Source organism: Pelophylax lessonae (assembly GCF_965119305.1).
Source record: "Pelophylax lessonae genome assembly, chromosome: 5".
In the NCBI taxonomy this organism is placed as follows: domain Eukaryota; kingdom Metazoa; phylum Chordata; class Amphibia; order Anura; family Ranidae; genus Pelophylax; species Pelophylax lessonae.
The window spans coordinates 530,888,156-530,912,594 of NC_138772.1; positions in this window are offsets into that span (position 1 = coordinate 530,888,156).

Genomic DNA, 24,439 nt, shown 5'->3' on the forward strand with positions numbered 1-24,439 from the left:
AAATTAAGGGGACAACCTAAAATTTGGGATTTTCCTTTACTTTCACTTTCAATGATAATGGTGCACAGGACAAATATAGATGGTGAATCTCCTTAAGGGGTTGGAACAGACAGCAATAGAAACTGACAAGGGTTTTAATCACTCTCCAATCTTTCCAAATAGAAAAAAAGGGATTCTCTGCTATAATACCTATATGTGTGTATGTGTATAAATACATATAAGTGTGTGTGTATATATACCCCTATACAGAAGTACAGATGTTATGACTGCCTCCAAAGATGCCCAAAAAATGCCCAAACCAACGCCAGCTACAAAAACGCCCAGGTGTGTTTTTGCAGCAGGCGTTTTTTTGGGCATTTTTTGGGGGGTCTTTGAAGGCAGGCAAAACATCTGAAATTCTGTATAGGGGTATATATACACACACACTTATATGTATTTACACACATATAGGTGTTATAGCAGAGAAGCCATATGGGTGTTAATTATTTCATTAGCGCAAGCATAGATTTCTGCTACTTTCACACCTATATATGTGTATGTGTATATATACATACATGTGTGTGTGTATATATACCCCTACACAGAAGTTCAGATGTCATGCCTGACTCCAAACATGTCCTCAAAAAAGCCCTATAAACGCCTGCAGCAAAAAGCCGGGTGACAGGGGCGAAGCCACTATCCGGTTCTGTAAGTGTTCTAAGAGAAACAATCTTTTCTCTATAGCGGTCACCCTGACATGGAAGGGTTTTGTTACCCTGCCATAGCAGTCAGAGTCAGTTAACCCTACACTACACTATGGTCCCCTTACACTTAACACTTTCCCTACAGAAACTAGATTATTAAATCTAACTATAGTGGAAAATAGTACCCTAACTACACTAGATATCCCTTTCCTCACACTAATCGTTGCTAAATGACACTTTGAAGCAGAAGTAACAGAACTGCTTCCACTCTCTTCCACAGCCCTGTATTAAAATGGTAGAGATTTGGCGGGGCTATCTTATATACTGGGGGGCGTATTCACTAATGATTGGCCTCTGGACCCCCTAGTCACTCCAATCACATTCCTAGCATTCTCCTGCCCCCTCAATTGGCTTTTACTGATGGTTCTGGTCCAATCACTGGCTTTTAAAGCCCAGTTCCTGTCCCATTGCATTTTGGTCGGTTCTGGTTGCCGACTTCTGAACTTTTTTAGCAAAAAGTTCGGAATTCGGCAGAACCTCGAACAGTCAATGTGCGGGTCTAACCGATGGTCGACGCGAACCGTTCGATCATCCCTATACATGAGGTCCCCAGGGTTTGGAGCTCACAAGGAGCTCTATAAAATATCTGTCAATGCATGCAACACCTTTAGGTACCTGTAATGAATGTCTCTCTACAACCTAGGGGTTTTAAAGTTAACACAGGTTCACTGTAGGTTTTCTATTTTGTTTTATGCACCATGTTAAGTGAAATTAACCTGCAGTGGTGTTTATGCTATTTCTTTTAGTCCTATCTAATTGCAAAGTTTGGAAAGATTCCCATAACTGGCTGACCATGGTCACACAACAACAATCTGTAGGTCACAGCTTTGCACAAGTAAGACAATATTTCCAAACTGGTCAACCTAAGGCTGGCCACAGAAGGACACAAATCTTACCAATGATGGATGGAGTAATATCTGCTCTAATGTTTGCTCACAGTATTGAGCAGTCTAAGCTACAGCTATATAAGATATATGTATATACAGTATATCATTTTCTTTCAAATGCTGTGATTTTTCCAAGTTATGCCTAGCTTACTTCTTGCCTCAGGGTTAAGCCATAAACAACTCTTTCCTATCTAAGCAGGAGTGCAAAATAAGTTCCGTAATGTGACGTGATAGCCTAATCAGGTATATCTACTAATAGGCTGGGGAAGCTGTTCCTGTAAGATATTGCACAACAGCACCTTGAGGGAGAAAAATATATAAGTATACAAAAAAATATATTTAAAAAAATAAATATATATACTATATATATATATATATATATATATATATATATATATGTGTATATATATGTGTGTATATATGTATATATATATATATATATATATATATATATATATATGTGTATATATATATATATATATATATATATATATATATATATATATATATATATATATATATGTATATACAGTATATATATTTATTTTTTTAAATACATTTTTTTTATATACTTATTTATTTTTCTCCCTCCGGTGCTGTTGTGCAATATCTATTTATATATATGTGTATTAAATTATATAATTTTCCCTACATTTTCCTGTCTTTTCATTGAACTGCTCCTTTTCTTTCTTTATTTATTTTTACCCAAAAATTCCCAAAAATGTGTTAAACATAATGAATACATACTGTAGACCTTAATGCAACATTATAAATAATTGTGATAAAAATGACATTGGTTACATATATTGGAGAAGATTTACTAAAACTGGTGCCCACAGAGTCTGCTGCAGCTGTGCATAGTAGTCAATCAGCTTCTAGGTTTTATTGTTAAAGCTTAACCATTTTAGTACCGTGTTAAGGCAAAAGGACGGCTACAACGAGGTAGTATAGTACACTGCATCAGGTGAGCTCTGTGACCACTGTGTCCTTCAGACACAGCTGGTCACAAATCGAGGTAAAGGACCAATCACAGTGGCCCTTTGCCATGTGACCAGCTGTGTCCAATCACAGCTGATCACATGTAAACAGACTTGCTGGTTTTTGGCAGTCTTTTCCTCATGAGTTGTATCTGTAACTCTAACTGTAACTGGCAAGGCTTTCAGCACACTGTTTACCCTGATAATCAGGACACTGATCATCGGTGCTCTGATTATCAGTGCAGCCCTATCAGTGTAGCTTATCAGTGTCCATCAGTGCAGCCCATCAGTGCCCATCAGTGCTACCTATCAGTGCCGCCTCATCAGTGCCTATTCATCAGTGTCGCCTTATCAGTGCCACCATATCAGTATCCATCAGTGCAGCCTCATCAGTGCCTATTAATCAGTGTTGCCTTATCAGTGCCACCTCATCAGTGTCTATCAGTGCAGCCTCATCAGTGCCCATCAGTGCAGGCTTAACAGCGCCCATCAGTGAAGCCTCAGCAGTGCCCATCAATGCCCTGATTATCAGTGCAGCCCTATCAGTGTAGCTTATCAGTGCCCTTCAGTGCAGCATATCAGTGCCCATCAGTACCACCTCATCAGTGCAGCCTCATCGGCGCCTATTCATCAGTGTCGTCTTATCAGTACCACCTCATTAGTGCCCATCAGTACAGTCTCACCAGTGCCCATCAGTGCAGGCTTACCAGCACCCATCAGGGAAGCCTCAGCAGTGCCCATCAATGCAGTCTCATCAGCGCACATAAGTAAAGAAGAAAAATTACTTATTTTCAAAATTGTATAACAGAAACTAAAAAAACGTTTTTTCTTTTTTTTTGTGTGTTTTTTCACTTGTTTATCTAAAAATAACAAACCCCGTGGCGATTAAAAACCACCAAAAGAAAGCTCTTTCTTTCAAAAAAAAAAAAATGTAAAAAATGAATATGGATACAGTACTGCATGACTGCACAATTGTCATTCAAAGTGCAACAGCACTGAAAGCTATTGAAGTCCCCAGTATTGAAGTGATTAATTGAACAAGCTGAAATTAGAAGTTGATTGATTACTATGCGTAGCTGCACCAGATTCTCTGTGTACCAGTCTTAGTAAATCCCTCCCATTGGGTTTAATAAGAAAAGTGTCTGAGTTGCTCTTTCAACCTAATTTAGGCTACATTCACACCTGAGTATTTTGTGAATGCGCACAAAATCATATGTTTAGGAAACACAGAAAAACCTGCGGCGCCAAACATTGTTAATGGCCCCCCGAACAGATGAATGTTTTTGCAGACATCAAAAGCGCGCCAAAACACATGGTTAAAAAAAAGCTCAATGCCCAAAAAGCTGCATAAGCAATTTTTGAGCATTTGTTACGTAGAGCAGCTATTTGAAATGAATGGGCTGCCCTATGCGTGTAGCACTTAAAATGCGCACATGAAATGCTGGGTGTGAACCTTTCCTTAGGGATGAACTAATTTATTTATTTGACTCCGAAGGAACATTTCACGCTATACCATACCCCATCTTAATTCAGTCACAGTGCGCTAAGAACCTGACAACCAGCATTTCCAAAATTTAAAATGATACCCTCAAACCTGACTTAAGAAAATTAATGTTCCATTTCAGAATGATATTTGATTGAGTGTTAGATTTATGGGAATTATAGTAGCGGGTTACAAGTGTTATACTGGCAAATCTGAGCAGACAAATCTCAGCTGTGCATGTTATAATATATCAGATTAAAATTACATTTAAAGCCAATCTACATTGATTGGTCAGTTTGTTAATTCATTAAACCAGGCTGCTTCATTACATAGATCGATACTGTTCAACACAAAAAAAAATCAATGGCTAAGAAGAGAATTACTGCAGTATTGTACTAGTACAGATTGCGCCCATACATTCATAGCGAATTCAGGAGAAGATGCAGTAAACATTTTAACCACTTCCTGTCCGCCCTATAGCAGTGATACTGCTACAATGCGGTACCTGTGTGCAAGATCATAAAACAGGGCTTTTTTTTTAGCAGGAACGTGGGGAACGCAGTTCTGGCACCTCCAACACTGAATTTATATGCTGTGACGTAAGTCACTTTGGTTGGGGGGCTTGTGGAACCCAGATTGCTTCTGGGAGGTTGGGAGACTACTTGTCCAGCTTCCCCAGCCCCTCTTATGTGCAAGTCCCCATGTGTCTATTAGGGGCACAGGGTGACCAAGAACCCCAGTTGGGTCTGCACTAATCAGACTCGCTGTACAACCACACTGGACTCAGCCTTTGGTGTTACCCCTGTTCTCCCGGGTTCTATATGTGTGGTTTGTGTTGAAAGAGTGAGGGGCCTCTTTTACTTGGGGCAATAATATTTCTGAACAATGTCCCTCAGGAAATATATAAATATATATATATATATAATATATAAATATAAATATATATTGCAGATTGCTAGGATATTGCAAAAGTGTTTCATAGAGCCTTGCTAGTGGGGTGGGGGTTTGTTATTGTTGAATACCTGCATTCCATTGTTCTATTGTTCCTGTCTGCCTTCAGTAAGCTTATTATGGGATGTGTATGTTTGTGTGTATTGGTTCTAAGAGGGAGGGGTTGTCAGAATGTATATCCCTTTGTGCAGGTGTTTGAATAAACAGTTCATTCTGGTTTGACTCCAAAACTTGTACTGTCGAGTTCTTGGGGTAACTATAGCCAGATTCACGGATCCCGTGTTCCAGAGCTTCCAGTCGGGGTGCCCTGTTCCGTCACATATGCCATATGCGCTTGTGCTGGGATGTGCTGGAGGGTCTATTGATGCTGGCTGCAGGGGGCTCTATTGTCACTTGGGGGATCTATTGTTGTTGGGGAGCTCTATTTCTGCTGGTGGGGAAACTGTTAATGGAAGACATTTACTGTTGAGGGATGAGACTATTGTAGGGATCGACCGATATCATTTTTTCATTGCCGATACTGATATTTTGGTCATTGCGTATCGGTATTGGCCGATATGGGCCTATATTTTATTTTATTTTTTTTTACTTCACAGGTACTCTTGTGGAGGGATCTCTGCACTTAAAAGCATTCAAAACGCCAAGTGGAAAGAGTATGATACAACTGCAAACCTACCAAGACATGGCCATCCAACTGACAGGCCGGCAAGGAGAGCATTCATCAGATTAGCAGCCAAGAGGCCCATGGTAACTCTGGAGTAGGGATGATCGAACGGTTCGGGTCGACCATCGGTTCGACCCGAACATTGACTGTTCGAAATTCGGCCAAATTCAGAACTTTTTGCTGAAAAAGTTCGGAATTCGGCAACCAGAACCGACCAAAATGCAATGGGACAGGAACTGGGCTTTAAAAGCCTGTGATTGGACCAGAACCATCAGTAAAAGCCAATTGAGGGGGCAGGAGGATGCTAGGAATGTGATTGGAGTGACTAGGGGGTCCAGAGGCCAATCAGTAGTGAATACGCCCCCCAGTATATAACATAGCCCCGCCAAATCTCTAGCATTGTAATACAGGGATGTGGAAGAGAGTGGTAGCAGTTCTGTTACTCCTGCAGCAAAAGTGTCATTTAGCAATTATTAGTGTGAGGAAAGGGATATCTAGTGTAGTTAGGGTACTATTTTCCACTATAGTTAGATTTAATAATCTAGTTTCTGTAGGGAAAGTGTTAAGTGTCAGGGTGACTGTAGTGTAGTGTAGGGTTAACTGTCTCTGACTGCTATGGCAGGGTGACCAAACCCTTCCATGTCAGGGTGACCGCCATAGAAAAAAGATTGTTTGTATTAGAATTGAAGTAGAGCAGGATAGTGGCTTCGCTACTTTCACACCTGGGCGTTTTTGTTGCAGGCGTTTTTTTGGGCATTTTTTTGGGCATCTTTGGAGGCAGGCATAACATCTGAACTTCTGTGTAGGGGTATATATACACACACACATGTATGTATATATACACATACACATATATAGGTGTGAAAGTAGCAGAACCCTATGCCTGTGCTAATGAAATAATTTGCAGGCATAGGGCTTCGCTCCTATCACACCTATATGTGTGTATGTGTATAAATACATATATGTGTGTGTGTGTATATATACCCCTATACAGAAGTTTAGATGTTATGCCTGCCTCCAAAGACACCCAAAAAATGCCCAAAAAAATGCCTGCAACAAAAATGCCCAGGTGTGTTGTTGCAGGCGTTTTTTTTGGGCATTTTTTGGGCGTCTTTGGAGGCAGGCATAACATCTGAACTTCTGTCTAGGGGTATATATACACACACACATGTATGTATATATACACATACACATATATAGGTGTGAAAGTAGCAGAACCCTATGCCTGCGCTAATGAAATAATTTGCAGGCATAGGGCTTCGCTCCTATCACACCTATATGTGTGTATGTGTATAAATACATATATGTGTGTGTGTGTATATATACCCCTATACAGAAGTTTAGATGTTATGCCTGCCTCCAAAGACGCCCAAAAAATGCCCAAAAAAAACACCTGCAACAAAAACGCCCAGGTGTGTTGTTGCAGGCATTTTTTTGGGCATTTTTTGGGCATCTTTGGAGGCAGGCATAACATCTGAACTTCTGTATAGGGGTATACATACACACACACTTATATGTATTTATACACATACACACATATAGGTGTGATAGGAGCGAAGCCCTATGCCTGCAAATAATTTCATTAGCGCAGGCATAGGGTTCTGCTACTTTCACACCTATATATGTGTATGTGTGTATATACATACATGTGTGTGTGTGTGTGTATATATACCCCTACACAGAAGTTCAGATGTCATGCCTGCCTCCAAAGACGTCCACAAAAAAGCCCAATAAACGCCTGCAAGAAAAACGGCCGGGTGTGACAATAGTGGAGCCACTATCCTGCTCTACTGCAATTCTAATAAAATCAATCTTTTTTTTTTCTGGTTCTGGACATGCTACAGAGCTGAAACTTCACAGGTACACTTTTTAGACCCCCCAGACACTAAATCCAAAGAAATCTCAATTTTTTTTTCAATAATTTTTTCAATAATTGGCTCTCTATCAAAAAATGTCAATTTTTAACCCTCCTCTTGTGTTAGGGTCAAAACTGACCCGTTTTCAGGTTTTGAATGTCTATAAGTATCACATAAATTTGTTTATTGCATCAAGATTTTTTTTACTTTGTCAGGAACCTCTATTTAAACAATGTAATAGAAAAATAATCCTTTTCACTAAATTATAAAATACTGTGGTGAAAATTAAGACGTTCATGGTGTTAGGGTCAATTCTGACCCAGTTATAATATAGGATTTTAGGACACTAATAAGTTCCAAAACTGAAATCATAAACACTCTCTCTGCTTAGTAACAGTGACAGCCAATCCCCTCTCAACCCTGTGAGCTGTAGTTAGGGAGGGGCCTATCTCTTTTCCTGCTTGTCTGCTTCTCTAAATAAAGTGAAGAAACATAGGACAAATTCATTTCAGAGTTGCTGACTTTATTTTACCATTGTTTAAATTTGACAACGAGAGGTATGCTATCAAAAGAAAGGTCTAGGGGTCACACCAAAAATATTAAAACCAATCTTTTAAAGGATAAAGAAGCCTAACAAGATAACCAAGAGGTAAGAAACAAATTTGATGATAAATAATTATTCAGAGGGTATTTTATGGCTGATTTAAAACACGGGTCAAAACTGACCCTAACATCATGGATAGTAATGGAATTCTAACATAAGAGGAGGGTTAAGAACTTTTTTTTTTGTGTGATTAATAGTCCCTGGGGCATGACCCAGAGCCCTAGGCACTTTTAGGGGCATTTATTGGGTTTTAGGGCTTCAAAATGGTGTTTTTTGATTACCAAAGTTCGGGTCCCATTGATTTCAATGGGGTTCTGAAATCCGGGCCGAACTTTCGGGAAGTTCGGGTGTTCTGGTCGAACCAAACTTTTCAAAAGTTCGATCATCCCTACGCTGGAGGAGCTGCAGAGATCCGCAGCTCAGGTGGGAGAATCTGTCCACATGACAACTATTATTCCGCGGACTCCACAAATCTGACCTTTATGGAAGAGCGGCAAGAAGAAAGGCATTGATGAAAGAAAGCCATAAGAAGTCCATGTGGGGAACACAGCAAACATGAGGAAGAAGGTGCTCTGATCAGATTAGAACGTTTTGGCCTGAAATCAAAATGCTATGTGTGGTGGAAAACTAACACTGCACATCACCCTGAACACACCATCCCCACCGTGAAACATGGTGGTGGTAGCATCATGTTGTGGCGATGCTTTTCTTCTGCAGGGACAGGGAAACTGGTCAGAGTTAATGGGAAGATGGAAATACAGGACAATCTTAGAATAAAACTTGTTACAGGCTGGAAAAGACTTGAGTCTGGGCCGGGGATTCCCCTTCTAGCAGGAAAACGACCCTAAACATACAGCCAGAGCTACAATGGAATGGTTTAGATCAAAGCATATTCATGTGTTAGAATGGCCCAGTCCAGACCTAAATCCAATTGGGAATCTGTGGAAAGACTTGAAAATTGCTGTGCACAGACACTCTCCATCCAATCTGACAGAGCTTGAGCTATTTTGCAAAGAAGAATGGGCAAAAATGTCCCTCTCTAAATGTACAAAGCTGGTAGAGGCATCCCCAAAAAGACTTGCAGCTGTAATTGCAGGGAAAGGTGATTCTACAAAGTGTTGACTCAGGGGGGTGAATACAAATGCATGCCACACTTTCACATATTTATTTGTAAAAAAATTTGAAAACCATTTATCATTTTCCTTCCACTTCACAATTATGTGCCACTTTGTGTTGGTCGATCACATAAAATCCCAATAAAATACATTTACAGAAAAAGATAATCCACAGACATAAACCCCCTTACATAGGTAGGTGCCACATCCCGAAAAGCAATAAGCTAAAAGCGAAAAGGATCCCCTAAGGGTTTGGGACTTTATCGGCACTCAAAAAGATGCAAAATGTATAAAAAATATAAATGTTTATTACAGAATATCATACAAAATATAGCATAATAGATCACAAAAATGAGCAAAGCAGTTCCATAAAAAACACAATACAGATACAGGCGAAAATAGAGCAGTACAGATACCCAACGCGTTTCGAAGCTGTGTGCTCCTTCTTCAGGGTTAATAAGGTTACATACTGCAAATGAGGTTCTATAATAGAGTAACATACACTCATATTAACCACTTAAAGCCCGGAAGATTATACCCCCTTCCTGACCAGGGCCTATTTTGCGATTCGGCACTGCGTGACTTTAACGGACAATTGCGCAGTCGTGCGATGCTGTACCTAAACGAATTTGACGTCCTTTTGTTCCCACAAACAGAGCTTTCTTTTGGTGGTATTTGATCACCTGTGCGATTTTTTGATCATGCGCTATAAACAAAAAAAGAGCGTCAATTTTGAAAAAATAACAATATTTTTCAAATTTTTTTATATGAAATTCCCCAAAAAAATGTAAAAATCAAAATTTTTAAACATTTTAGGCCAATTTGTTTTATGCTACCTATGTTTGGTAAAAAAAAACGCAAAAGCGTATTTTGATTGGTTTGCGCAAAAGTTAATTCGTTTACTAGCTAAGGGAAAGATTTTTGTTGGTTTTTTTGCGATCTGCGATTTTTTTTGTGGGACTGCGACATTGCGGCGGACAGATCGGACCCTTGACTGATTTTTTTGACACTTTTGGGGTTACCAGTGACATTACTGCAGTAATCAGTGCTATACATATGCACTGTTACTGTAAAAATGACACTGGCAGTGAAGGAGTTAACTTTATTGGAGAGGGAGGGGGGGGTTAAGTGTGTCCCTAGGGGCGTGTTTCTAACTGTGATTGGCTATGGCTACTAGTGTAAGAACAGATATCAACGGTCCTGGTGATCTCCATTCTTACACAGGGAAGAATGACAGGCGGCTTTGTTTACATTAGCCGCCTGCCTTTCTTCTGGTGTAACGGACGATCGCGAGTGCCCGGCGGACATCGGGTCCGCCGGACACACGCGCGGGGGGTCCGTGACCGCGCGGGAGCCTCACAGGCTAGCGACGTAGTCCTACGTGGCTTTGCCTGTGAGGGGCTGACCGCCGCAGTAAATAGTCGTGCGTCGGTCGGCAAGCGTTTAACAGAGTAGTAAATGACAACATCAAAACATGATAACACAATTTACGATTTTAGTTGTAACATGACAAAATGTGGAACATTTTAAGGGGTATGAATACTTTTTCTAGGCATTGTACGAATCATTTCTTTGTACATTAATAACTAAAGCATAGTAAACTGTTTATAAATGACCAGGAGCCTCTGTCTCAGTACATTTTCAGTACAGCTGAGGCTACAGGGAAAGGAATTGAAGAATTTGTCTCCTCAATTGCTTTCTCCGTCTGAAAGGTGAAATGTTAGGGGTTTGTTTAGACCAGGCATGTCCAACCTGCGGCCAGAGGGCCGCATGCGGCCCGGAATTGTAGCCAATGCGCCCCACTGCCCCCTGACAATTTTTTTTTTTTCTGGGGAGGAAGTCGAGTTGGGGTCAAGGCCACAGCGGCTTCCAACCAACTGTAGGCAGAGCCTGCAACTGCATTGGATGGGCAAACACTGGTGAGGCTGCATTGGATGAGCATGCACTGGTGAGGCTGCATTGGATGGGCACTGATCAAGCTGCATTGGATGGGCATGCACTGGTGAGGCTGCATTGGATGGGCACTGATCAGGCTGCATTGGATGGGCACGCACTGGTGAAGCTGCATTGGATGGGCATGCACTGATGAGGTTGCATTGGATGGGCACTGATCAGGCTGCATTGGATGGGCACGCACTGGTGAAGCTGCATTGGATGGGCACTGTTTAGGCTGCATTGGATGGGCACGCACTAGGCTGCAAGTGCTGTGCGATCTCCCGGCTGCTGCGGGAGACTTCGGATGTCTGCAGTCAGTGACAGAGCCGCTGCTTCCTGTATAGTTACGGCTCTGTCACAGGCGGAGTGGTATGAAATGCACTCCACCTGTGACAGGAGCCATACAGGAAGCAGCGGCTCTGCTCTCTACTGCAGCCGCTGCTTCCTCCAGCGTTACCCGCATGACCAGCAGTAACCGCCAGCAGTAAACGCCAGCATTACCCGCACCAGCAGTAACCGCACCAGCAGTAACCGCACCAGCAGTCTGCAAAATAAGTAGAAAAGGTATGTGCTTCAGCATGTGTAAATTGTTGCAATATTTTTTTTAATAAGTAGTTGTGTTTTGTCATAATATGTCATGTCCTTGTACATACATGTATGAATAAGGACATGACATTTTCTGGCTTCCTAAGTCATATGTGCTAGGGGTGCAACTATCCCCCAGCACATAACTGTAAATATCCCAGCATGTGCAGTGTTTCTGACTCCTACTACCATGACCACTTCAAATCACTGAAGTGGTCATGGTGGTTAGAGTGTTCCTTTAATATCTCTCAGAAGAAGTAAACCTCTGTATACTGATTTCATTTCAATGGTCATCCTCTAGTTGTGTTAAATTAGTGCGGAGGGGGAAGATTGCGGCGGCGTTTTATTACTTATATACCTTAACTATAGTATATATTTTATATGCGGCCCGATAAAATGTCTCTACACACAATGTGGCCCAGAGAAGCCAAAAGGTTGGACACCCATGGTTTAGACCCTTGATATCTCACCCTTCCCCCCCGAAGAGCACTGTAAAAAGTAAAAAATAATTTAAAACATGTAAAAAGTAATACAAATTGTAAAAAATAAATCAATAAAATGTATTACTTTAAAAACTATTTGATAAATAAAAAATAAAAAAATAAAAATGTAAAAAATAATAAAGTTGTAAAAATGTTTTTCAAAATTGTAAAAAAAAATGATTTTTAAAAATGTAAAAAATAATACTTTAAAAATGAAGGGGTTAACCACACGGTTCTCTGACACATACAGTGTGAATGAGCTGTTGGTTTGTGGAGCTGGAGATGCCTGTTATTCTATGAGGATGCAGCAGCTGAATGAACACAGGTCATCATTTGATAAGTGTGCCCAGGTGTGGGTGAGTGCCCCGAATGCACACTGTCTGTCTTCGGGGCCGTACACCTGCACCCGCACACCCCGAACACAGACAGTGTGAATTAAAAATCAAATTAGGTTGTGCGGCTGTGTTAGTACAGCTGCTGCATCCCCAAACATAGGCTGCCTGCACACAGCAATAGTTATATTAAAAAAAAAAAACACTGATTCACACTGTACAGACCACAGCACCTATGTGAATGAGCCCCCAGACCTCATTTACATGGAGAGCTTTATTTATTACCTCAATACTTTTATTATTATTATACAGGATTTATATAGCGCCAACAGTTTGCGCAGCGCTTTACAATATAAGGGAAGACAATACAGTTACAATACAATTCAATACAGGAGGAACTAGAGGGCCCTGCTCGTTAGAGCTTACAATCTAGAAGGGAGGGTCAAGTGAAACAAAAGGCAATAACCGTGGGGGATGGGCTTATGGAGAAAATGGAGGTATATTTGTTAGGTGTGGGAAGGATAGGCTTCTCTGAAAAGGAGGGTTTTCAGAGATCGTCTAAAAGCTAATAGAGTAGGAGATAATCGAACAGATAAGGGTAAGGAGTTCCATAGGATTGGAGAGGCTCTGGAAAAGTCCTGGAGGTGAGCATGGGAGGAGGTGACGAGGGAGCTAGAAAGCAGGAGGTTTTGAGAGGAACGAAGAGAGCGGTTAGGTTGGTATTTTGAGACTAGGCTAGTGATGTAGCTAGGGGCTAAGCTGTGGATGGCTTTGTAAGATGTTGTAAGTATTTTGAATTGAATTCGTTGGGTGAGCGGAAGCCAGTGGAGGGCTTGACAGAGAGGAGCAGCGGACACTGAGCGATTGGTAAGGTGAATGAGTCTGGCGGCAGCATTCATGATGGCTTTGAAGTGGGGATAGCCTGTGTAGAGGTAAGCCAATGAGAAGAGACACAAGATGACCAGGGAGTGAACTAGGAGTTTTGTTCTGTCATTGGTTAGAAAGAGGCGTATTTTGGAGATGTTGCGGAGGTTAAGGCGGCAAGATTTAGACAGTGATTGGATGTGGGGCTTGAAGGAAAGTTCAGAGTCCAGGACAACGCCTAGGACCTTGGCATGCAGGGATGGGCTGATAGTAATGCCATCGATATTGACAGAGAAATCAGGGGAAGGGGCACGTGGTGGAGGAAAAATTATAAGCTCAGTTTTGGATGGATTGAGTTTGAGGAAGTGGTGTGACATCCAGACTGATATATCTGATAGTAAATTTGTGAGACATGAGGAGACTGAGGGAAAGAATTGAGGGGTGGATAAATAGATTTGGGTATCGTCAGCGTAGAGATGGTATTGGAAGCCGTGGGAGACTATCAGCTGACCCAGAGAGGAGGTGTAGATTGAAAATAGGAGAGGTCCAAGAACAGAGCCTTGGGGGACCCCAACAGAGAAGGGAAGAGGAGAGGAGGAAGTAGAATTGTACATAATGCTAAAGGTGCGGTTAGATAAGTAGGAAGATAACCAGTGAAGAGTACAGTCACGGAGACCAAAGGCATGGAGTTTTTTGAGGAGGATGGGATGGTCAACCATATCAAAGGCAGCAGAAAGGTCAATAGAGTTTTATCTTTTGAATTTAGCAGGACGTTTGTAAGGTATGTTATGTTTGTGTCCGCTAATCATCATTTTAGTGTATTTTCTGTGAAAATATTGTTTTGATATTTTCACTGCGGGCTGTACAGGGCCCCATGATTTCTAACAGCATTCCTGTCTATGAAGAGGTTTCCATTCCCTTTGATAAGATTTCTTTAAACTCCAATAGGACATAGACAGCCAAAGAATGCCTGGCTGAGATTGTAACCCTACCCCACTCTACCCAAAAATAAAAAAAGAAAGTTTTAGATTTAACTATACCTTAAAACAGCCTTTCCCATTCTTTTTACCCCAATTTTTAATAATTTTCAGGCCCTGCTAAAACCAATGAATTGGGGTTCAGGGTGGAAGAATGTCCCTCTTACAGTGGTGGCCAGAATGCTAGCCTTTGAGAGAGCTAAAAATATCATTATTGTCATGTAGTTGGCTCTTCCAAGTGGTGTTGAACCGAAAAGTATAATGCCACTATCAAATGGGAGGTCAAGTAGCCACAACTCAAGGAACCCCTAGCAACTTCTGAAGGAACCCTATGGGCCCAAGGGACCCTGGTGGAGAATAGCTGCTTTACATAAAGCTGTGTTTTTGCTTTACTTGTAAAACAGAACAGATGGAACAGTGTCACATTGCAAGCAAACCAAAGCTACTTAAAAAATAATTTGAAATATATAGTTGTCAGAAAAGCGGAAATTATAATAAGCAGCTTAAAAGCCCAGATCTTAAAAACTGTACATTTCTTGCTCATAGCTGTAATAAAGTTCTTTAGTACAGAAGATCAAGGGCTCTTCTTGAAGATATGACCATAAGGCTTGAGCAGGTTTCATCCATCCATCTCCATATTTTAGCGAACGCTTTAGTGTAATTTATATTATTAAACATCATTACAGCAGTGTCTCGCAAAGGTAGCCTGAGCCAACTTTAAAAGGCGCTCTATTCTCCCGAATAAAAAAAGACGTATAATATAAGGCAGGCAGTGAAAAAATTCAAGGACCTTAACATAAAGGAAGAAACTAGAATTCCATTTTTTCTATTAAAATGTTTTTAATCATTTTGCTGGGTTTTTAAATATTTTACCATGTAAAGTTAAATTAAATTAGAAAGTATTTTTTCCTGTGTTATAGAAGGGTAATTCTATGCAGTAGTCTGGAAAATGGACCTTTTCTCTTGAATCTCTCTTGATAAATAGCAGCAATCCTCCATGTATAGAAGTGTACAGTGCCTAGGCACTCCTGCCCCTACAGCCCCATAGTGGTACATCTGAGCTATGAGATCTAAGGCACTGTAGCCTCCGATTGCTAGGGTCAGGTGATCTGGAGTGATATTTGGTGATGTCTAGAGTTGAGCAGACACCTGGATGTCCGTGTTCGGTGGGTCCGGCCGAACTTGAAAAAAAGGTCCGGGTCCGTGACCCGGACTTTTTCTGAACTTGACCCGGACACCGAACCCCATTGAAGTCAATGGGGACCCGAACTTTCAGGCACTAAAATGGCTCTAAAAAAACAATGGGAAGGGCTAGAGTGCTGCAAATGGCAGCAAAATGTAGGTAAGAGCATGACAAGTGCTCTGCAAACAAATGTGGATAGGGAAATAACTTAAAACAACAAAAAAAAAACAGAAAAATAAAACAATTTTCTTCATCTGTGAAGGACGAGGCCCATATGGAGTATTAGGGAGGTTGAGGTGGCGCTGGATGTGGCGGTGTAGGTGGAAGCGGCGGTGGAGGGGGACGAGGTAGCCAACACTGCTTTTTTTTCGTCATTTTAAATTAGGGTACACCCCAAAAGAGTGAGAAAGATCAAAAATATAACAATGGCTGGGTAAGGCCGGTATCCATCTCTATTCTGCACAAGGACCGGAAAAGTCCTGTGGGATCCATGCCTGGTTCATTTTAATGAATGTGAGCTTGTCCACATTGTCTCTGGACAGGCGGCTGCGCTTGTCTGTGATAACGCCCCCAACCGTGCTAAATACACGTTCAGATAATACACTGGCTGCAGGGCACGCCAGCACCTCCAAGGCGTAAAGGGCAAGCTCAGGCCATGTGCCCAATTTGGAGACCCAGAAGTTGAAGGGGGCAGACTCGTCATTCACTACATGTAGGCGTGTGCACACATACTGCTCCACCATGTTGGTGAAATGCTGCCTCCTGCTAAGACGTTCCATATGAGCTGCTGGTGCTGCTGTTTGTTGTGGCGTGCTGACAAAGCTTTTCCGCATTTCGGCCATGCTAACCCTGCCTTCTGAGGTGCTGGCGGTGCCCTGGTTGCGTTGGCGACCTCTTCCTCCTCCTCCTCTGCCTTGGCCTTGTGCTTCCACTGTGGCCCCGCTGTCAGGTGGGAATGCCAGCATCATCGTGTCTACCAGCGTGCGCTTGTACTCGCGCATCTTGCGATCACGCTCCAGTGAGTGAATTAAGGACGGTACGTTGTCCTTGTAACGGGGATCCAGCAGCGTGGCTACCCAGTAATCAGCACAAGTTAGAATGTGGGCAACTCTGCGGTCGTTGTGGAGACACTGCAGCATGTAATCGCTCATGTGTGCCAGGCTGCCCAGAGGCAACGAAAGGCTGTCCTCTGTGGGAGGTGTATCGTCTGTGTCTTCTGTATCCCCCCAGCCACGCACCAGTGATGGCCATGAGCTGGCCTGGGTGCCACACTGCTGTGAACATGGTTCCATCTCCTCCTCCATCTCCTCCTCCATTTCCTCCTCATCCTCCAGAACTGTGCCCCTGCTGGACAATTGTGTACCTGGCGTTTGTGGGTGCAGGAAACCACCCTCGGAGCCACTTGTGAATGACTGCCCTAAAAGCCATGGAAATGATCCCTCTTCCTCCTCCTCCTCCTCCTGTGCCACATTCTCTTCCATCATCGCCCGATGCGTTTTTTGAAGGAGGCATAGAAGCGAGATAGTTAAGCTGACAACGTTGTCATCGGCACTGGCCATGTTGGTGGAGTACTCAAAACAGCGCAACAAAGCACACAGGTCTCGCATGGAGGCCCAGTTATTGGTGGTGAAGTGGTGCTGTTCCACAGAGCGACTCACGCGTGCGTGCTGCAGCTGAAAATCAACTATGGCCTGCTGCTGCTCGCACAGTCTTTCCAGCATGTGCAAGGTGGAGTTCCACCTTGTGGGCACATCACATATGAGGCGGTGAGCGGGAAGGCTGAAGTTACGCTGCAGCGCTAACAGGCGAGCAGCAGCAGGGTGAGAACGCCGAAAGTGAGCACAGACAGCCTGCACTTTCTGCAGCAGCTCTGACATATCGGGGTTATTTTGAAGGAACCTCTGCACCACCAAATTCAGCACATGCGCCAGGCAAGGGATGTGCGTCAAACTGGCTAGGCCCAGAGCTGCTATGAGATTTCGCCCGTTATCGCACACCACCATGCCGGGCTTGAGGCTCGCTGGCAGCAACCACTAATTTGTCTGCTGTTCCATGCTCCTCCACAACTCATGCGCGGTGTGGGATTTTTCCCCCAAACATGCAAGTTTTAAAACTGGCTGCTGTCGTTTACCCCTGGCTTTGCTGAATTTGGTGGTGAAGGTGTTACGCTGACCGGATCAGGAGGCGGTAGAGGATGAGGAAGCGGAGTAGGAGGAGTTAGGAACAGGAGGCAAACTGAAGCGCCCTGCAATCCTCGGTGGTGGAAGGAGATGCGCCAAACAAATTGAAAGGGTGTATCTCACACGTACACATACAGACTATGCCGCAATTTAATTTTTTTCACCTGCATGGGTGTATATTGAATAGCGGAATAGAACAAAAGTATATAAAAGGGTGTATCTCACATGTACAGACTAGGCCGCAATTGAATTATTTTCACCCGCATGGGTGTATATTGAATAGCGGAATAGAACAATAGTATCCAAAAGGGTGCATCTCACACGTACAGACTATGCCGCAATTTAATTTTTGTCATCCGCATGGGTGTATATTGAATAGCGAATAGAAAAATAGTATCCAAAAGGGTGCATCTCACACGTATAGACTATGCCGCAATTTAATGGGTGAAGGTGTTACGCTGACCGGATGAGGAGGCGGTAGAGGGTGAGGAAGAGGAGTAGGAGAAGTTCCGAACAGGAGGCAAACTGAAGCGCCCTGCAATCCTCGGCGGTGGAAGGAGATGCGCCAAACACATTTAAAAGGTGTATCTCACACGTACCGATACAGACTATGCCGCAATTTAATTTTTTTCACCCCAAAAGGGTGTATATTGAATAGCGGAATAGAAAAAAGTATATAAAAAGGTGTATCTCACACGTACAAACACAGACTAGGCCCCGATTACAAATGCTTTTCCATCTTTCCCTGCCTACAATCTGACCTGTCCCTACATTCTTTTCAGCCACAATGTTTTTTTTTCCCTGTCTGTCCCTAATCAGCAGCAGCCAGCACCGTTATGTGTGCTCTCTCCCTACACTACAGCAGACTGAGGCACCGCGCTGTGTCTCTAGCTTATAAAGACCTGGGTCACATGCTTCAGCTGGCCAATCACAGCCATGCCATTAGTAGGCATGGCCGTGATGGCTTCTATGGCACACCAGTTAAACGCTTGTTGATTGGCTGTTGAAACCGCGCCATTACATACAAAACAGGAAATAAATTTACCGAGCACGGATTTTAAACCCGAATATACAGTAAAGTTTTCGGGTTCGTGTCCGGGTAACAAAAATCCAATTATCCGGTACGGACCCGAATAATACAGTCCGTGTTCGCTCAACCCTAGTGATGTCCCTTCTGTGCTGTATGGGGAACATAACTAAAGTTACCTTGCTGAATCCAAACCCCACAGAAGTCAATAGGAGCCAAACATTAAGCATGTCAACACCGGGCCAATTCTGACAAAATTCAATACACTATATTGTCAAAAGTATTGGGACGCCTGCCTTTACACGCACATGAACTTTAATGGCATCCCAGTCTTAGTCCGTAGGGTTCAATATTGAGTTGTCCCACCCTTTGCAGCTATAACAGCTTCAACTCCTCTGGGAAGGCTGTCCACAAGGTTTAGGAGTGTGTCTATGGCAGTGATGGCGAACCTTGGTTGGCCATGGCGAACCTTGGAACTACATTACCCATGATGCTCATGCACTCTGCAGTGTAGTTGAGCATCATGGGAAATGTAGTTCCAAAACATCTGGGGTGCCAAGGTTCTCCATCACTGGTCTATGGGAATGTTTGACCATTCTTCCAGAAGCGCATTTGTGAAGTCAGACAGTGATGTTGGAGAGAAGGCCTGGCTTGCGGTCTCCACTCTAATTCATCCCAAAGGTGTTCTATTGGGTTGAGGTCAGGACTCTGTGCAGGCCAGTCAAGTTCCACCACCCCAAACTTGCTCATCCATGTCTTTATGGACCTTGCTTTGTGCACTGGTGCGCAGTCATGTTGGAACAGGAAGGGGCCATCCATCCCCAAACTGTTCCCACAAAGTTGGGAGCATGAAATTGTCAAAAATGGTTTATTATGCTGATGCCTTAAGAGTTCCCTTCACTGGAACTAAGGGGCCAGGCCCAGCCCCTGAAAAACAACCCCACACCCTAATCCCCCCTCCATCAAATTATTTGGACCAGTGCACAAAACAAGGTCCATAAAGACACGGGTGAGTGAGGGTGGAGGAACTTGACGGGCCTGTACAGAGTCCTGACTTGAGGTGTGGAGCAAAAATTGTTGCTCTCACTATAATGTTCATGGCAATACCTTGTATGTATGGTGGGAACATCATTTACATATGTGTGAGTGACCTGTGTATGTGTTCGCCTTTGCATGGGAGCATGGGGGGACTGGAGTGCTTTATTTATTAATTTTTTTATTGTATTGAATCTAAGTAAATTTTCTTTTTTTTTTTTTTTTAAGAAAAAAGAGAAGAAAAAAAAAACAGTACATATACAAAAATCAATGTACCTAAATGGTATTATACATCCATATCCTAAAATATATAATCTTAGTGTTAATACACCCTTCATAGATAAGTAATAAATGCATTGCCTCAATAATAAGACATACTAAAACAAAAGATAAAAAACAACCATAAATAGTAACATATCTGATCGTCAAGATTGATGAATCCTAAAAAGAGTAAAAATCATTTTGAAGGCCTTAAAGAACCTCAATAAAGTTATACTAATACCATTTTCCCATTTTCCTCTTCAGTCAGCACCTGTCATGTACGCAAAAAGGGAAAAAAATTAATAATGTATATTAATAATAATAAGAGTAAGAATAAATGCTCTTACAAAAAGTATGTTACAAAATCTGGAGAGTTTCTAAAATATCTCCACTCTGACCATGTATTATTATATATATCTACATTGTTGTTTTCCCAGGAGACCATCTGTTCCAAATGGTTTAAATGGTCCATCTCACATGCCCATTCAATCAGGAGAGGAGTACCAGATTTATGCCAGTTTCTAGATACTGTGTGAGCTGCTGTTAAGAAACAGCAAAGTAAGCCCTTTTTATTCCGTTTTTTTTTTTTCATTATTATTTATTTTATTTTAAAAAATCCCCCCTATTTTTTATTATTATTATCATCCCTTTTATTGCTATCAGATGGGATTAACAACATTCGTTGTGATAGCATGGGCCATTATAGGTCCTCTTAATGAAGAGATCTGGGGTCTATTAGACCCCAGAACTCTCCTCTGTTCTCCTAAGCATTAGATCAAACCAAGATCAGTTTGATCAGATGCTTATTCAAGCCGGTATCGGCTTGTTTACATGAGACTGAAATCCTTGTCGCTTCTGGTTTCTGATGTCACACGGTGGGAGGAACAACATCAGTTTCTCTCACTATGTCCCGGGAACCGGATACTGCCGGTGGGAACCCCTTCTGCCAACGTAAAAGTAATCCAGCAGCTTCTTAGCTGCTAGGATTTATTTTACATTGAAGGGGAATCTCTGGTTCTATAAAAATTATATCTCCATCATTGCTGCAGTGATGACTGAGATATTACCAGGAATGGGCGGTGAGGTCAAAGGCTGGTGAGACACTGGCTAGTATCAGTGCCAGAAACAACCCCCACAATATTTAGTGAATAAACCCTACATCAGTGGCAGCTGGAGCATTAGGGGCGCCACCCCCCCATCCATGCGTCCAGCCCCCTAATCTACATGCGGGGGGCTGGACGCATGGAGTTCAATGGGTCTTTTTTTCAGTGGCAGCTGGAGCATTAGGGGCACCACCCCCCCATCCATGCGTCCGGCCCCCTAATCTACATGCGGGGGGCCGGACGCATGGAGTTCAATGGGGCTTTTTTTCAGTGGCAGCTGGAGCATTAGGGGCGCCACCCCCCATCCATGCGTCCGGCCCCCTAATCTACATGCCGGGGGCCGGACGCATGGAGTTCAATGGGGCTTTTTTTTTTTAACCATGTGATTAGAGCCAGAGGCTCTAATAGGCTAAAAAAAGGGGTGAGCTCGGGGCGAAGAGCATTGCGCCCCGAGCCCACCCAACTGTGTGACAATAGTGAATGAATATTCGCTATTGTCACACGGGTCCTCCTCCTGGCCCGTTTCCCGATTGGCCGAAAGGAGAAGCCATGCCATTGTGCATGGAGGAGGAGGGAGGAGACGCAGAAGACTAAGGGGGAAAGAAGCCGAAGCCGCCGCTGTTTGCTGCTGAAGATGTCCAGGCAGGGTGAGTGAGCTGGGGGGGGGGGGGGTTGGGGATTGGTCCTGCTGTGGTCCTGTTGTGGTCCTGGGGGGTGGGGTATGGTGCGGTCCGTCTGCCGCCCCCCCACCCCCCGGCTCATGGAGCACCAGCCGCCACTGCTCACATCACCATTTAGTGAATAAACCCCACATCACCATTTAGTGAATAAACCCCCACAGCGTAGCCGAGCGCTGTGAGATGGAAAATGTCATCTTAAGCCAATAGGCTTACGCTTGATAACCCGCACATCAGGACGCAGGCAGTCAATCAGATTCCCCCAGACAAATAAGTGTCTGGTGAAAGGAATCTTTTGGACAGCAGATTTTAATTTTGTATTTCTGCATTCTATAACAGCGCGGTAAATGCTGAGATTTCACTGGTCAAGTACAGGGGTACAGGGCTGTTACAGAATGTATAAATAAAAAAATAAACAATTACTCTGTGCTCTATATAGCTACCAACAGTCCTGATTTTATTAAAAGAAGCCCTTATGCTGGTTAAATTAGTAAACTATGAGAACTAATAAAAGTGCCATATATAATCTATATAATAAAAGAATAGAACCTGAACCATTCTCTGATGATATAGATTATCTATGGCACCTTCATTACCGTGTTTCCCGAAAATAAGACCGGGTCTTATATATATTTTTGGCCACAAAAAACACACTAGGGCTTATTTTCAGGGGGTGTCTTATTTATTTACAGTAAATCCAGTAATCTACATTTATTTTAATACAGTTATGTCATCATGACGATCCTAAAGTGGTTGTAACCCTAAAAAAAAAAAAATATCCTGATCCTTTAACCCATGATAGACAGCACAGTGATTGTGCTGTGTCATTTAACCCTCTCTATGTTCCAAAAATACCTGGAATAAAACAATAAAATGTTTTAAAAATAGTTTCTGTGTCCCCTGTCTTCTCTCCCCCTGTCAGCTCAGGAGTCAGCATAATGACATTCTGTAATACCAAAAATAAACCTGGATTAACGCATTGTAATATGATGTAATCCGTTTTGTAAAAAGTCCTTTTGTAACTTTATTGTGGAAAATACCCTATTTACAGCACTGCTGGGCACTCACGTGACCCGCAGGAGCTCTTCTTCCTCACTCCATGCACTGCAGAGGGATGGGCTGGTGATGTCAGGTGGTAGGAGAAGAAAATATCGCCGTCAGGTCAGGTGAGCGCCCAGCGGCGCTGTAAATAAGGTATTTTCCACAATAAAGTTACAAAAGGAGACATTGCATATTATAGAATCTTTTTACAAAACAGATTACATGTTTTTACAATGACTTTAACGAGGGCTTATTTTCGGGGTAGGGCTTATATTGCAGCCATCCTTAAAAATAACGCTAGGTCTTATTTTCGGGGTAGAGCTTATTTTCGGGGAAACAGGGTAGTTCTCACAGTTTACTAAATTAACCAGCATACGAACTTGTTTTAGCATACGTAAACGGCGTTCAAACCACACATGTGAGGTATTGCTGCGAACGTTAGAGCGAGAGCAATAATTCTAGCACTAGAATTCCTCTGCAACTCTAAAATTGTAACCTGTAAAAGAAAGTTAATGCGTTGCCTATGGAGATTTTTATGTACTGAAGTTTGCCACCATTCCACAAGTGTGCACAATTTTAAAACATGACATGTGAGATATCTATTTACTCAGCGTGACATCACCTTTAACATTATACAAAAAAAAAAATCAAGGTTACCTTAGTGTGTTTTTTTTTTATTAAAAAAAATGCGTTTGAAAAATTGCTGCGCAAATACTGTGTGGCACAAAAAGTTGCAATGGCCACCATTTTATTCCCTAGGGTGTCTACTAAAAAAATATATAAAATCTTTGGGGGTTCTGAGTAATTTGCTAGCAAAAAAAAATGATGATTTTTACATGTAGGAGAGAAGTGTCAGAATTGACCTGGGTGTCAAGTGGATAATTACCATAAGTAAGTAAAATAAATAATAATTATTATATATTGTTTTTAAGGTAATTCACTATATATTAAAAAACTGTACTCAAGCAGGTGGCTTAACGGACAAAATACTGAAGTTTGAAGTTATAACTTCAAACCAGTAATTTCACAGTAAATAGATAAATAATAAATTATTATTTTATAACATATACTGTAGCATAATAGTATATTATTTTGCTTGATTAAAAAAGTACCTTTTCAGCAGCAGCAGCAGATTCTCCCTCTTAACTGTGTGCGAAAAACATGGGTTTATGGGTAAACCTTATATCCATAAACCCATATTTTTTCCTTATAGTTAAGAGGGCTGGGCTGGAAGGGAGAATGTGTCTTTTGGACACATGCCCCCTTTTATGACACTGCAGTGAGAGGAGAGCCTCCACTGCCACATTTTTATTGGACAGCTTGGACTTTGGCACTGTAAACTCATCCTCTCAGATTCTGACAGGTTGCCCAAGGAGCCCCGTATCTCAATAGGTGCTAGAAGCCCCACATTTTGACCAGTGGTGGGGTAAGATGTTGGGTACCTCCCAAATCTGGGGTCTCTGTGACCCCAGGTTAC